Below are 16,527 nucleotides of genomic sequence, written 5' to 3' on the forward strand. Positions count from 1 at the left end.
CACACCCCTGTAGATGGTGCCACACCCCCCTTGTAGATAGTACCACACACCCCCTTGTAGATAGTGCCACACAGCCTCCAGTAGATATTGCCACACTCTATCCCCCTAGTAGATAGTGTCACACAACCCCCCTTGTAGATGCTGCTACACAACCCCCTTGTAGATACTGCTACACAACCCCCTTGTAGATACTGCTACACAACCCCCCTTGTAGATAGTGCCACACAGCACCCCCCTGTAGATAGTGCCACACACACCCCTTTGTAGATACTGCCACACCCTCCCTTAGGAGATAGTGCCACCCTCCCTCATAGATTGTGCCAAATACCCCCCTGTACATAGTGCCACACACACCCCCTTGTAGATAAAGCCACACAGTCCCCCCATTGTAGATAGTGCCGCACACACCCCTGTAAATAGTGGCACACACACCTGGCTGTAGATAGCACTACACCCCCTCAATGTACATAGCACTATTGGAGCTCCGTGGAGGAGCCCCTAAAGTCACTGCCCATATATGGATAGTGACATCAGGGGCTTCTCCAGGAGCGGAATCCCCGGCCAGAGTGTCGGCAGCGCTCTGGCAGGGGATTCCACTCCAGGAGGATTGAATGACAGAGCAGGGAGCGGATAGTTTCCAGCTCTGCCACAACATTCAATTGTATCTGCATCCTGAGAACGCAGATACAATTGAATATAGCAGTTTGAATAGGGCTGAGACACATCCGGGAGAGAAATTTGCCAGGACTGTCTCTGTAAATTTGGGACAGTCCCGACAAATTTGGGACTGTTGGCAACTATGCCCGTGCTGCCCGGCCCGGCACCGCCCCACCTTAACTCCTAGTTGCACCCGGGGGGAAATGCCCTGCCTGCCCGCAGTAGCTACGCCCCTGCCCATAGAACCTATATTTGTTTTCCAGATGGTAAAGTGTTAATTGAGGGGACATGTTTACAATGCTGCAGAGTCCAATGATGGTGTGCATAACACCACTGCAGCCAATGGTTGGCTATGCATATCGATTTTTGTGTGGGCATTCGGCCCATGTAATACTAATCCATGAAGCTCCAGGCAAAGAGTGTAACGTCCGTGGTCACTGACCACGAACTCCTTCCATCTCTCCAGAGATGTCTTCACATGCGGCCGTCCTGTTCCACAGTGACCACCAGGGTGTGCTCGCGAGCTCAGTCCAGACAAGGAGCCAGGTCGCACACAGGTGGGAGGGAGATTTGGCTGATTGCTCCCAGAGACCCCTGGACTATAAGAAGAGCCGTGCCCCTCCCTCCAATGCCTGAGCCTTGTTGTCATTATCCTAGTATGTCTATGCAAATGGTCTCCTAAGTGTTTTCCAGTTCCCAGTGTTCCCCGTTCCTGCTACCTGTAATTAGTATCCCGTGCTATCCTGGTCAAGTGCCGTGTTGAGCTGGTCGTGCTGTGTACCACGCCTGTCCTTCTGCACCACGCCTGGCACCTGCCTGCTGCCAAGACCCAGCCGAGCCTGTCTTGCTACTGTCTGAGCTACCACAGGTACAATATACGAACTATAGATTGTGACCTGTGTCCTGTTGGCTAATTGCCATATCGTCAAGGCGGTATGGCCCAGTGGGTCGACATACCAAACGTGACAAAGAGTACTTGAGCCGGTATTGCTTTAAGAAGCATTTTGAAACGTGGTAGAACATGTTACAATCCATGCCATACAATTTGTAGGCATTACACACATTCCTTAGCATTACTATTCTGTGTAACATATTGCTTCATAGCCGAGCTGCTGTAACTATTTTCCACAATTAGAATGTGTTAATGGTGCAATTCTACCATGGCAGAAATGAGACTGATTTATGATCTAGGGGTAGACTGACCATTTGGGCACTAGGGTTGTGATAGGGGCCAATGACTCGTAAGGGCCTCCGGACCCTCCAGACCCTTTGTCAATTACAACACTCACAAAAACTTGAGTGTAGACCACGCAAAAATAAAATTGCAAGTGATAAGTTGTTAACCAACCTAGGTATATCATGACTCTAATGGGCCCATGACCTTAACTGGGGCTCAGAGCACTCAGTCCACCATTGTTCTACGGCCAATATTTCTTCATGCCGATTGCATGGCTGCATGCTGCATTCTATACAACTGAGATATGCAAAAAATAAAATAAAATTCTATACAACTGTTAGCAAAGGATATGGCTGAAAGCACTGAACCCACCAATGTGAAGGGGGTTCACATACTACTTTTAGTAATTTGATTTATATTTTCTTTATCAGAAGAATCTATTAAAATACCATTATTAAACCAATTAACACCAAATTTAAGTTTTCATCCTAACTCTAATACACCCTTAGGGTCAGCCAATGAATTCACACATCGTGGGTCTGTCTGCTGTGGATTTTGTCATGGATTTGACCCCCTTTGTAATTCTGAAATTCACAGTGATAAAAATCGCAACTGGAAGAATTGACATGCTGCGGTTTTGAGAATCCATAGCATGCCTTGAATTCCACATGGATTTTTTTCTGCTACATGAGGATGGGTTTTTAAAAACACCAGCCACATGCATTGTACTGTAATTGTTGCGGACTCCACATCAAAGATCTGGAACAAATCTGTGATGTGTAAACTCTGTAGAGAATATTCAATGAGCCACAGTGAGAAATTAAAATCTTACAACTTGTTTATTCACATGTTCTTATCCATAGGGGGCAGTATTATAGTAGATAGTGCTGTGGAATAAAGATAATCAGCTTTTGTCTAGCCAATATCTGAATACACTTGAAAAGTGACAACCTACTTTTTGAGCCAGAGATGTGTTCACAGCATTTGTCATTTCCCTTCCCCCACTTACCTTACCTTAGCTTCTCATTCAGAGGGCATCATTCAGCAGGGGGCGACAATGAGCACAGGAGAAAGCCCCATTCAGGAAAAAGAGAATACGAAATCTGTGCTCCCCATGATAGGGGGGATTAACAAAATGTGTTTTTCTGTCCTAAATTTATTACTATACCTGGATGCGGGCGACTGAGCATACCTGTGCAGCTGCAAGTCTCTCCATAGTGGCGTGTGAGAGAACTCGGCTTCATCTTGAAGGGACAGGCCAATATCAGCTGGTCAGTGCTCAGCGTTGTGGCCGATTTGCGTGTTTTTGAATTTTTTCATTGTGCAGTTCTGTCCACAGTTTATGATGGTGTTCATGCTACGTTTTTAAAATTACATTGGCATTAGTTACATTAGGGTAAGGACAAGCGTTGCCGCCGCTGTGTAATTTTCTGCTGCTAAAAAAGACATGTGGTTGAGCATAAACTACATCTTCCTTAATCACTCCAAGTACGATCCTGAAAAATTCACTGTCTGAACTGCATTTCATTTTCACCATTTACTTCTTTTGACATATTACTTGCTGTGGATGGGAATACACAAAACCACAACCTGAAACTGCACGGCAGCCGCAACGTGTGGACTTACCATTACAACCGGCACACCTTGCCTGAACAACAAGGTTCTTTGCATACTGTCCATTTGTGAAGGTGTTTGTTATTTGCTACTTTGGATGTGACCCAGTGTCCTATTTCTGCCTCTGGATCACTGCCAGCCCTGACCTGTGAACTCTGCCAGCCATGACCTAGGATTTGCATACCAACATTCATTGGGACAACCAATGCATAGCATGTTGCAATATATTTTTTCCCCTTTTAAGGCACGCCTCTAATCCCTCCCATACACAACGGTTCGGCCCACACAGTATCATGCCCCCATAGTGCCTCCAACACAGTATAATACCCTCTAGCTACCCCCACACAGTATAATGCCCTCTAGCTGCCGCCATACAGTATAATGCCCCCATAGCTGCCACCATACAGTATAATGCCCCAAACAGTATAATGCCCACACAGATGCCCCATACAGTATAATGCCCACACAGATGCCCCCATACAACATAATGACCCCATAGCTGCCCACACAGATGCCCCCATACAACATAATGACCCCATAGCTGCCCTTATACAGTATAATGCCCCATAGCTGCCCCCATACAGTATAATGCCCACACAGCTGTCCCATAATGTATAATGCCCCCATACAATATAATGCCCCCTTAGCTGCCACCATACACTATAATGTCCCTTTAGCTGCCCTCTAGTGTCAGTGCCCACATATAAAGTGCTACTGCCCACGTAGATAGTGCCACAATGCCCATGTAAATCATACCACATCCCCCTTGAAGATCGTGCCACCCCCTGTAGATAGCGCTACCCCCCCTGTAGATAGCACCATTGGGACTCCCTCTAGGAGCGGAATCCCTAGCCAGAGCATAGACCGGGAATTCCATTCCTAGAGGGAACATCTGACGTCACTGTCCATATATGAATAGTGACGTCAGGGGCTACTACTGGAGCGGAATCCCATGCCAGAGCGTTGCCGACGCTCTGGTCGGGGATTCCGCTCCAGGAGGAGTCCCTAATGTCACTGTCTATATATGGACAATGACGTCAGGGATTCCCTCTAAGAGCAGAATCCCCGGCCAGAGCGTTGGCAATGTGGATTCAGCTCCAGGAGTCGCTGACGTCACTGTCCATATGTGGACAATGACGTCAAGGGCTTCCCCAGGCACAGCGCTTAAAGTAGCGCTGTGCCCAGGGAGTCCACGGTGAGTGGAGGAGCTCCCTCTGCTTGCCCTCTCTGAACTAATGCTGAGGCAGGGAGCTGACGGTTCCCTGCTTCAGCATTGGGTTCAACTGTATCTGCGTCCTGAGGACGCAGATACAGTTGACAGTGGAACATACCACCAGGACAGCGGGACACCGGGCATAGCAAGTAACCATGCGGACCCATAGCAAAATGGCGCCGCACCAGCAAGACGGCCATAGGCAGGAAATGAAAAGATGATGATTATTTTAGTTTCCTTGTGTCTTTTCCTCCTTTTTTTGATATCCAAGTCATCAACTTTCAATTTTCTACAGCACCTTCCGTTATCCACAGTGATCCCTAACAGCAACTTACCCCTGTGAGTAGAGGTGGCACTTTTACCTGCTGGGCCCCATAGCATAGCTATGCCTTCTATCCTGGTAGACCGGGTTTGACCAGGGTGGAATAAGTGTCATCTGAGCCCATGGTCATCAAAGCTCATAGGTCTCTTTCCAGTAATCATAGCCATGAAATACTTGATTTGGTTTATTAAAATGGATTTGAAGAGCACTTATCATATATATATAATTTTTTGGTTTGGTTGGTTGTCCTGATTGGATAAACCCTTATTCGGTAATATCATGGATAGTGGGTGTTTTATTCCGGATAACGGAGACAATATCTACCCTGTCATCATGGCATTTATACAAGAATTGTACAAAAATATTTCCCATGTAGTAAAATAAACGGTAAGTATTTTACTACAACACGTACAATTTCCATTAGGGAATTGTTCCCATCGAAGTGAAATATCTTTGTGTTCATGCTTTATTGGAATGATTGTTTGATAGGGTAAAAATTGTTCCCCAAGGTCAGGCCTCATGCATCTTCCGGTCCGTACAACCTTTCCCCTATGGCGCCTATACACGTGTATGATGCCTTACTGTACATTTGTATGCTGATTTTATACAGAGGCTTAGGAATATATATACACACACACACACACACACACACACACACACACACACACACACACACACACACACACACACACACACACATAGACACACATAGACACTTACCATCTCTACTAGCTGACAGGCTCAGAGGCTTCTTGCAGGACGGGCTGTGGGCGGAGTTTCCTCCTCTGCTCTTGCTCCTCAGCCCTTGTTTCCTCCGTGTGTGTAGCGAGGAGCAGAGGACAGAGCAGAGGCAGAGACCAGTGGTGCCCCCTACATGCTGGGAGGGTGCAGCGCCATGTGCACTCGCACAGGTCGCACACCCCTAAAACCGGCCCTGAACACATACCTGGCCTTCGCTCATACATACAAGATTGTTATGAGATCCTGTCAAAGGAATATCCCCATCAAACAAAGGATATACCATCAATACTAGGATATACCATCACTTATTGATTTGTGGGGGTCCGACGGCTAGGACCCCGATGTATCCTGAGATTAAAGGGGCCGCAGCGCTAGCTTTGTGCTCAGTGTTTCCCGGCAAAGTGGCGCTCCCAGTCACCCGCTGTGCAGGGAACACTGCCCCATTTACCCAATTTCCCCAAAAACAGATATAACTGAGAAACGTCTTATTATATTTTGCCAGACTCTGACTCATGGTGGAAATGCTCTATAACATCCCTGACGAATGAGCCCATTGAGCAATCTCTTCACTGGCAGAACATTTAGAATAAGATGCTCGTCATTATTGACTTAATGTATGTACTTAAGAAGCTCTCCTGACCCGTGAAACGCATTCAGCGCTTTGTCCCAACATTTTAAACGGTATCAAGTGTGGGATTAGCCGTGTGATGTGAGGATTATATGTACTCCTGGAAATTCCTTTTTTGCCTGGCATCTAAGTATTATTGAGACACCCACATTTCCACATTGAGCTGCGAGCACAGCCAGAAAAGACTTCATTGCCTTCATCGCAGGGTAAGTGATTATAATAAAAGGTAAGATTGGAGAACTAAGCGGCTCCGACTCGGGAGATATAATATTTAAGTTGTGGCTTTTTTCAGTGGGTTAAAAATCAGAGCCTGCCGGAAATCCCTGTCTCATGTCATTTTATATGGCTGAGGATTTATTGTCTTACAGATGTAGCAGTGTCGAATTTGTCATTTAACTCTTTGGGGCTGCATTGTATGTGCATTGTGAGTTAAGATGATGGTTGTTTTACATGCAGCACTATGTAAAAATACCAATAACACACTGTGATATTATAGCGAGTTGTGCCAAATGACAAGCTCAGGTTAAATCTGTAACCTGTATATTTGCAAGTAATTGCAATGGATACTAAATTATGTATATTATTTCTAGAAGTGACTGTGTTGCTTTTGGATAGTTTCAAGGTCACTCAAAGATCATTGAAGTAGCTGATGTTACTTCAGAAAGTAATAAGGAAGATTCCCTATTAACCTTCAGGACAAATAACTATAGTCTAATACTATTAGACCACGGATTTAAGGAAATATCCACTTATATCCATATGGTCACATTATTATGACCACCTCCTACTTTCGACGTCGGCAGAGCGTAGTCCATACTGGAAGTGATGTGTGGTGGGCTTGGTGGGTGTATAAGGTGTGCGATATGGTGTCTGAACACATATCACTCGTTGTTGCCATGGGTATAAGGGGCGATTTATCAGTTGCAAAAAGGGATGATTATTGGCTTTTGGGCCAACGATGGAAGTCTTTCTCAAACAGCGCAGTTTGTGAACGGTTCGCGTGCTGCTGTGATGAAAGTGTATCAGGAAATGACAAATGGGACCATTGGGAATAACCGATGTGGAGACTGCGGAGCTCCACGTGCCATTGATGTGAACGTGAACATCGGCTACGAAGGTGCCCAAGGTCTGAACGACACTACAGTGGAGCAGCTCACAGTGAAAATAAACCAGGGAGCTACCAGACGTGTGTCTAAAACAACAGTTCAGCGAACCCTACTGCGTATGGGGCTCCGAAGCAGACGGATAGTCACTGCTCCTATGCTAACAAAGGTGCATCGGCACAAAGGCTTCAATTTGCACGGCAGTATCGGAATTGGACCACCGATCATTGGCAAAGGGTTGTCTTCTCCGATGAGTCAAGTTTTCTGCTTCATCAACTGGATGGACGTTGGCGCGTCAGACGAGAAACATCCGAGAACAAAACAAGCCGGTGGCAGCAGCGTTATGGTCTGGGGAACTTTTTTATTTCATTCTCTGGGCCACTCATCCATGTGGAGGGCTCTGAACTTATTTGGGTATGAATCCATCGTTGCAGATCACGTCCACCCATACATGCGGTTTGTCTTCCCTGGAGCAGATGGAATCTTCCAGAAAGACAATGCGATATGTCACACGGCTAGAAATGTCCGACATTGGTTGGAAGAGAGCGACCAAGACTTCCAAGTATTTCCCTGGCCCCCTAATTTGCCAGACATGAACCCAATTGAGCATCTGAGGGACCTTGATCGTCTTGTTCGCTCTATGGATCCTTCCCCACTCACCCTCCAGCAAATGTGGGATGCACTGCAGTCAGCATGGTGCCAGAAACCTGAGACAACAGACTAGCAGCTTAGTGAGTCACTCCCGGCCCGTCTAGCTGCTGTCCGTGCTGCACACAGCGGTTACTCTGGATATTAGCTGGTGGTCATAATAATGGGACTCAACTTGGTAATATAGACATGTCAGATGATAACATTGTGAGAACTATCCATCAAGGTGGAGTTATCCAAGAAAGAAAGTCAACATAGATCATGTGGCACCATGTTCAGAAATGACAGAAGATGTGGATGTTCAACTAAGAATATCATGTAAACCTACAAGGCCAACTTTATTCACCATTGAAAGCTCACTGTTGGCTTGGATCAGTTATTTAAAGTTGTATAAAACGTCCTCATTCCTCCCAGTAGTATGCTGAATCCTCCGCAGGATTCTTTACTGTAAGAGCAGTGAAACTATGAAACGCGCTGTTCTAGGATGTTGTGATGGTTGAGTTATTGAAAGAGTTTAAAAGCGGCCTGTTTCTTGGATGTAATAATATTATGGGTTATATGTACTAGATTACCGGAGACACGTTGTTGATTCTGGGATTTATCCTGATTGTCATATTTGGAATTTTTTCCACTAATATGTGGACAGTCAGCTTCTACTTTATTAGAGTTTTTGACTTCTGGATCAACAAAACAAGAAAGTAGTTTGCATTAGAGGGACTTATGTCCCTCTTCTTCCATGATAACTACACTATATGGTCAAAAATATTATTATTCCTGAGTTCAGGTCTTTCAGCTACATCCATTGCAAACAGATGCATAAAATCAAGCACACAGTCATGCAAACTCCATAGAGAAACATTGGTAGTAATATGGGTCGTACTGAAGGGCTCAGTGACTTTACACATGGCACTGTCATAGGATGACACCTATACCAAGTATCAGTTGGTGAAATTATTGATTTGCTAGATCTGCTTTGTAGATATCTACAGAGTGGGACTGTATGGCGTTATCTACAGGGGAACTGTATGGCGTTATCTACAGGGGAACTGTATGGCGTTATCTACAGGGGGGACTGTATGGCGTTATCTACAGAGAGGGACTGTATGGCGTTATCTACAGGGGGGACTGTATGGCGTTATCTACAGGGGGCTGTATGGCGTTCTCTACAGGGGGGACTGTATGGCGTTCTCTACAGGGGAACTGTATGGCGTTATCTACAGGGGGGACTGTATGGCGTTATCTACAGGGGGGACTATGGCGTTATCTACAGGGGGACTGTATGGCGTTATCTACAGGGAGACTGTATGGCGTTATCTACAGGGGGGACTGTATGGCGTTCTCTACAGGGGGGACTGTATGGTGTTATCTACAGGGGGACTGTATGGCGTTATCTACAGGGGAGACTGTATGGCATTATCTACAGGGGGGACTGTATGCCGTTAACTACAGGGGGACTGTATGGCGTTATCTACAGGGGGACTGTATGGCGTTATCTACAGGGGGGACTGTATGGCGTTATCTACAGGGTGGACTGTATGACGCTATCTACAGGGGGGACTGTATGGCGCTATCTACAGGGGGACTGTATGGCGTTATCTACAGGGGGACTGTATGGCGTTATCTACAGGGGGACTGTATGGCGTTATCTACAGGGGGACTGTATGGCGTTATCTACAGGGGGGACTGTATGGCGTTATCTACAGGGGGGACTGTATGGCGTTATCTACAGGGGGGCTGTATGGCGTTATCTACAGGGGGGACTGTATGGCGTTATCTGCAGAGGGGGCTGTATGGCGTTATCTACAGGGGGACTGTATGGCGTTATCTACAGGGGCGACTGTATGGCGTTATCTACAGGGGGGACTGTATGGCGTTATCTACAGGGAGGACTGTATGGCCTTATCTACAGGGGGGACTGTATGGCGTTATCTGCAGAGGGGGCTGTATGGCGTTATCTACAGAGGGGGCTGTATGGCGTTATCTACAGGGGGGCTGTATGGCGCTAACGCCATACAGCCCCCACTGTAGAGAACGCCATAAAGCCCCCCCTGTAGGGAATGCCACACAGCCCCCCCTGTAGGAAACGCCACACAGCCCCCCTGTAGGTAACACCACACAGCCCCCCTGTAGGTAACGCCATACAGCCCCCCGTAGGGAACGCCATACAGCCCCCCCTGTAGGGAACGCCATACAGCCCCCCAGTAGGGAACGCCATACAACCCCCCGTAGGTAACGCCATACAGCCCCCCCGTAGGGAACGCCATACAGCCCCCCTGTAAGGAACGCCATACAGCCCCCCCAGTAGGGAACGCCATACAGCCCCCCCTGTAGGGAACGCCATACAGCCCCCCCTGTAGGGACCGCCATACAGCCCCCCCTGTAGGGAACGCCATACAGCGTCCCCAACCCCCCCAAAAAATGCGACCTACAGTGTGTCCTACAAATAACATGCATCCCCTATCCACAGGATAGGGGATACATGTGTGATCGTTGGCATTGATAGATATCTACAGGGGGACTGTATGGCGTTATCTACAGGGGGGACTGTATGGCGTTATCTACAGGGGGGACTGTATGGCGTTATCTACAGGGAGGACTGTATGGCGTTATCTACAGGGGGGACTGTATGGCGTTATCTGCAGAGGGGGCTGTATGGCGTTATCTACAGAGGGGGCTGTATGGCGTTATCTACAGGGGGGCTGTATGGCGCTAACGCCATACAGCCCCCACTGTAGAGAACACCACAAAGCCCCCCCTGTAGGGAACGCCACACAGCCCCCCCTGTAGGAAACGCCACACAGCTCCCCCTGTAGGTAACGCCATACAGCCCCCCCTGTAGGTAACGCCATACAGTCCCCCCGTAGGGAAAGCCATACAGCCCCCCCTGTAGGGAACGCCATACAGCCCCCCCAGTAGGGAACGCCATACAGCCCACCCGTAGGTAACGCCATACAGCCCCCCCGTAGGGAACGCCATACAGCCCCCCCGTAGGGAACGCCATACAGCCCCCCTGTAGGGACCGCCATACAGCCCCCCCTGTAGGGAACGCCATACAGCGTCCCCAACCCCCCAAAAAAATGCGACCTACAGTGTGTCCTACAAATAACATGCATCCCCTATCCACAGGATATCCACAGGATAGGGGATACATGTGTGATCGTTGGCATTGATAGGGAGAACGGGGGACTGAAAGTCCCCTGAAGTTCTCCATGACTAACCTCTGACTTCCGGCGTCTGCAAAGTTCAATAAAAATGAAAGGAGCGCTGGTCACGCATGCGCACAAGCGCGACCGGCGCTCCATTCATTTCTACGGAGCTGCCGACACAGACCCCGGAAGTCCGAGGTTTGTGATGGAGAACTTCAGGGGACTTTCAGTCCCCCGTTCTCCTTATCGCTGCCAGCGATCACACATGTATGCCCTATCCTGTACATAGGGGATACATGTCTTTTGTTTAATGGCAGAGCGGGGAGATACCTCCCTGCTCTGCCGTAGTGTTCAGTGGTGTCGCGCTGTAGCAGCCATAGCGGCTGCTAGCGGAGCCTCCGACGATGGTGGGGGCCCGTGCCGGCGGACGACACGGGCCCCCTCATGCCGTGGGCCCCGTAGCAGCCGCTACGGCTGCTACAGCGGTAGTTACGCCACTGGTGAGAGGAATTCGATGTGAAGGGACTCGAGTGGCTGCACAGAGCCCTGACCTCAGCCCCATCCAACACCATTGGGATGAATATGAAGGCAGATTGTGAGCCAGACCTTCTCCCTCAACATCATGATCTTTTGGCTGAATGGGCACAAATTCCCACAGACACATCAAAATCTTGTAGAAAACCTTGCCAGAAGAGTGGAGGCTGCTATAGCTGCAATAAGGGGCCCAACTCTATATTAATGCCCATGATTTTGGAATTAAATATCCACATACTTTTGGCCAGATAGCGTATCTTATGTTACTATCATGAAATCTTCTTATATATAGTACTGCGCAAAAGTTGTATTCAGTTGTGGAAAAATGCTGCAAAGTAAGAATGCTTTCAAAAATAGAAGTGTTAATAGTTTTTTTTCTCAATTAATAAAATGCGAAGTGAATGAACAGAAGAGACATCTAAAATCAAATCAATATTTGTTGTGACCACCCTTTGCAATCAAAACAGCATCAAATCTGCTAGGTTCACCTGCACACAGTTTTTGAAGGAACTCGGCAGGGAGATTGTTCCAAGCATCTATGAGAACTAACCACAGATCTTCTGTGGATGTTGCTTCCTCAAATCCTTCGGTCTCTTCATGTAATCCCAGACAGACTCGATGATGTTGAGATCAGGTCTCTTTGGGGGCCATATCATCACTTCCAGGGCTCCTTATTCTTCTTTACACTGAAGATAGTTCTTAATGACATTGGCTGTATTTTCAGGGTCGATGTCCTGCTGCAGAAAAAAATTTGGAGCCAATCAGACGCCTCCCTCATGGTATTGCATGATGGATAAGTATCTGCGTGCATTTCTCAGCATTGAGGACCCCATTAATCCTGACCAAATCCCCAACTTCTTTTGCAACCCCAAACTTGCAAGGACCCTCCACCATGCTTCACTGTTGCCTACAGACACTCATTATTGTACCTCTCTCCAGCCCTTCGGTGAAAAAACTGCCTTCTTTTACAGCTAAATATTTCACATTTTGACTCATCAGTCCAGAGCACCTGTCGCCATTTTTCTGCACCCCAGTTCCTAGGTTTTCGTGAATAGTTGAGTCGCTTGACCTGGTTTCCACGTCGAAGGTATGGCTTTTTAATGAAGACCGCTTCTGGTCAGACTTCTCCGAACAGTAGGTGGGTGTACATGGGTCCCACCGGTTTCTGCCAGTTCTGAGGTGACGGCACTGCTGGACATCTTCTTATTTCAAAGGGAAGTAAGCATGGTGTGTCTTTGATCTGCTGAGCTAAGTTTCGTTGGCCCACCACTGCGTCTACATCATCAATGTTGCCCGTTTCTTTGGCATTCTTGAAAAGAGCTTGAACAGCACATCTTGAAACCCCAGTCTGCTTTGAAATCTTTACCTGGGAGAGACTTTTCTGATGCAGTAGAACACCTTGTGTCTTGTTGCTGTGCTCACTCTTGCCATGGTGGACCTGTGACATTAAAGGGTCTTCCACAACCTCACCTTTGTAGCAGAGTTTCGCTGTTTCTCATCCAGGTTTAAGCCTCCTACACAACAGTTTCTATTACAGTTAATGACTGTGTTTCAACCAACATATGAAAATTATTATCTTTATCATGTGTTTGGTATAATTGGTTAATCATACACCTGACTATAATCCTACAAAATCCATGACTTTGTGCAACTGTACCTAGAAGAATTGATGCTGTTTTGAAGGCAAAGGGTGGTAACACCAAATATTGATTTGATTTTGGTTTTCTCTTCTGTTCATTTTCTTTGTATTTTGTTAAATGATAAAAAAAAAAAACTATTAACACTTCTATTTTTGAAAGCATTCTTACTTTGCAGCATTTTTCCACAACTGCCTTAAACTTTTGCACAGTACTGTATGTCTGATTGATACTTTTGTAGTACTCTTTTTGTGTAACCTAGATGGCCATTTAATCTTAACATGTTATATACTGATTCTTGACTCATCATAGCTGCTTTTTCTTTTTCTCCTTTTCTGCAGTAAAACTTTGGAAGCCACCGTACAACTTCTTCAAGTGAAAGAATGCCAAAGACTTCAGAAGTGTGTTCTTCTCATCGCCAGTGTATGGAAGATTGTATGCACAAGAAATAATACTTAGGCCATGTTCACACAGAGTTTTTTGCAGGCAGAAAATTCTGTCTCATAATTCCGTCTGGAATTTTGAGTCAGATTTTGATCTGCCTGCACGCCGTTTGCTGCGTTTTTGCCCATGGCCATTGAGCGCCGCGGTCAAAAATGCAGCGAAATACGCTTTATCTGCCTCCCATTGATGTCAATGGGAGGTCAGAGATGTAAACGCCCGAAGATAGGGCATGTTGCTTCTCTTTCCCGTGAGATGGTTTTTCCACTCGCAGGAAAAAAACACCTTTGCCTCCCATTGAAATCAGTGGGAGGTATTTTCGGACATTATTTGGCGTGTTTTCCGATCCGGTTTCCGCATCAAATAACGTGTAAAAAAACTGTGTGTGAAATGGCCCTTACACTGGGTTTTACATTGGATGGCAAAATTATAACATTTTGGCTTCATGAAAGCACCACTAGGATCAGCTTACTACATACAGTTAGGCTGGGTTCACACAACCTATTTTCAGACGTAAATGAGGCGTATTATGCCTCGATTTACGCCTGAAAATACGGCTCCAATACGTCGGCAAACATCTGCCCATTCATTTGAATGGGTTTGCCGACGTACTGTGCCGACGACCTGTAATTTACGCGTCGTGCGTTTCACAGCTGTCAAAAGACGACGCGTAAAATTACAGCCTCGTCAAAAGAAGTGCAGGGCACTTCTTGGGCCGTTTTTGGAGCCGTTTTCTCATAGACTCTATTGAAAACAGCTCCAAAAACGGCCAAAAAAACGGCGCAAAAAAAGCCGCGAAAAACGTGAGTTGCTCAAAAAACTTCTGAAAATCAGGTATTGTTTTCCCTTGAAAACAGCTCCGTATTTTCAGACGTTTTTGGCTCAGCGTGTGAACATACCCTAAGGGTATGTGCACACGAGCAGTGGCTTTTACGGCTGAAATGACAGACTGTTTTCAGGAGAAAACAGCTGCCTAGTTTCAGCCGTAAATGCTCCTCCTCGTATTATGCGAGGCGTCTGTGACGCCTGTAAATCTTGAGCTGCTCTTCATTGAGTTCAATGAAGAACGGCTCAAATTACGTTGCAAAGAAGTGTCCTGCACTTCTTTGCCGAGGCAGTAAATTTACGCGTCGTCATTTGACAGCTGTCAAACGACGACGCGTAAATTACAGGTCGTCTGCACAATACGTCGGCAAACCCATTCAAATGAATGGGCAGATGTTTGCCGACGTATTGTAGCCCTATTTTCAGGCGTAAAACGAGGCATAATACGCCTCGTTTACGTCTGAAAATAGGTCGTGTGAACCCAGCCTAAAACTGATTACCAGTTGTGTTTTATTCTCAAGGAAACATTTATTAATCCCTTAGTTAAAAGGGTGACCAGCGGTGGCCGCATCCAGGTGGGAAGGTGGCGTCGCACATGCTGGTTGCCTTGCCTGTGGGAACATAGGTTTAGGGACCCCATTCTCCTGATAGAGGGCTAGGACCCCTACCTGTAAGACATTTATGGCAAATCATCTGTATTTAACTGCCAGCTCAATTTCATGCAAGCTCTGGTACTTCAGGTTGCCGAGTAACCCCTTGACTTTTTGGGGTTACCACCATTTAAACACATTTAGCTACATGTACTTAAATTGTTACAGGAACTTCTCTGCTATACAATAGACTGCCTCTCCATGAACACAGACTTGTTTTACATTCCTCCCACCAAGTAATTAAAATAGTGAATTAGAATCATGTCGTAATAGGATAAAACCATGGAAAGAAGTTGTGTGTTATCTTTGTACCAAGAGGAGGCACAGGGAGATATTGTGTAGCAATCAGAGATTGCATTTGACTAATGTTTTTTTTTAATCTTTTTATTTTCAAAAAGTTTTTCCTTGGAATGTCAGAATCCAGCAACTTGACATCTTCACTGGAGACCTTTGTCAAGTCTTTGCTTCACACAGCTTTTCAGGAGGTACATCAGAACCTCACCAAGAGAGAAGAGGGGACAGATAACCAGGAGGACACTGTTGGAGCAGTCACATTCATAATGGTTTTTATAGCCATATTTTCCTTTTTTATAGTTTCAGTATTAGTTATTGCTATCAGGTCAAGGTCGTATGACCAGCTGGAAGACCAGTACGTCAATAACTGCAATATGGTGGAATCCAGAACAATAAATCCAGTGTATTTCCCAGGAGCCAAATGTCTGATCCTTGAAAATAAAACAGCAGAATAGCCAATAAGATTGCGGAGTGCTAAAACCATTCAGGATCCACCAAATTTTCGTCTTTGAAAACATGAAGAATATTTTTTATTTTGCCTTTTTCCTTTCCGGTGGTTATTACTTTTTTTATTTTTAGGATGACGTAGCCGTATAATTCCTTGTTTTTTGTAGGAAGAGTTTATACTTTCTTTGTGCGCCAATTTGTCTTACACATATCTTAGCTTTTAATTTATATGAATTTTTATTGTGGGGAAAAATTAGAAAAAAAATTTCAAAAATCCACAAATTTTTTATTTCTTTATAAAAGTACTATATTATGTGGAGTTGTTGGACTTGTATTTAATACAATTTATTTATTGCAAAAAAATTGTGTTTTTTTAGCATTACTTTTATTGTTTTTGTTTTTTAAAATGATTATATTTATCGCTTTATGTGACTATACACAATATATATA

General features: G+C 45.9%; 1 long non-coding RNA gene across 1 annotated transcript; it reads left to right on the plus strand.

Annotated features, from left to right (window-relative positions):
• The first annotated feature begins 6,193 nt into the window (after nucleotides 1-6,193).
• On the plus strand, nucleotides 6,194-16,301 carry LOC142741623 (uncharacterized). The gene is made up of 3 exons (XR_012881207.1): nucleotides 6,194-6,558; nucleotides 13,762-13,821; nucleotides 15,735-16,301. It is a non-coding gene; the product is annotated as an uncharacterized LOC142741623 (long non-coding RNA).
• The last annotated feature ends 226 nt before the right edge of the window (nucleotides 16,302-16,527 follow it).

This window comes from Rhinoderma darwinii, chromosome 2, assembly GCF_050947455.1.
Source record: "Rhinoderma darwinii isolate aRhiDar2 chromosome 2, aRhiDar2.hap1, whole genome shotgun sequence".
Taxonomy (NCBI): Eukaryota; Metazoa; Chordata; class Amphibia; order Anura; family Rhinodermatidae; genus Rhinoderma; species Rhinoderma darwinii.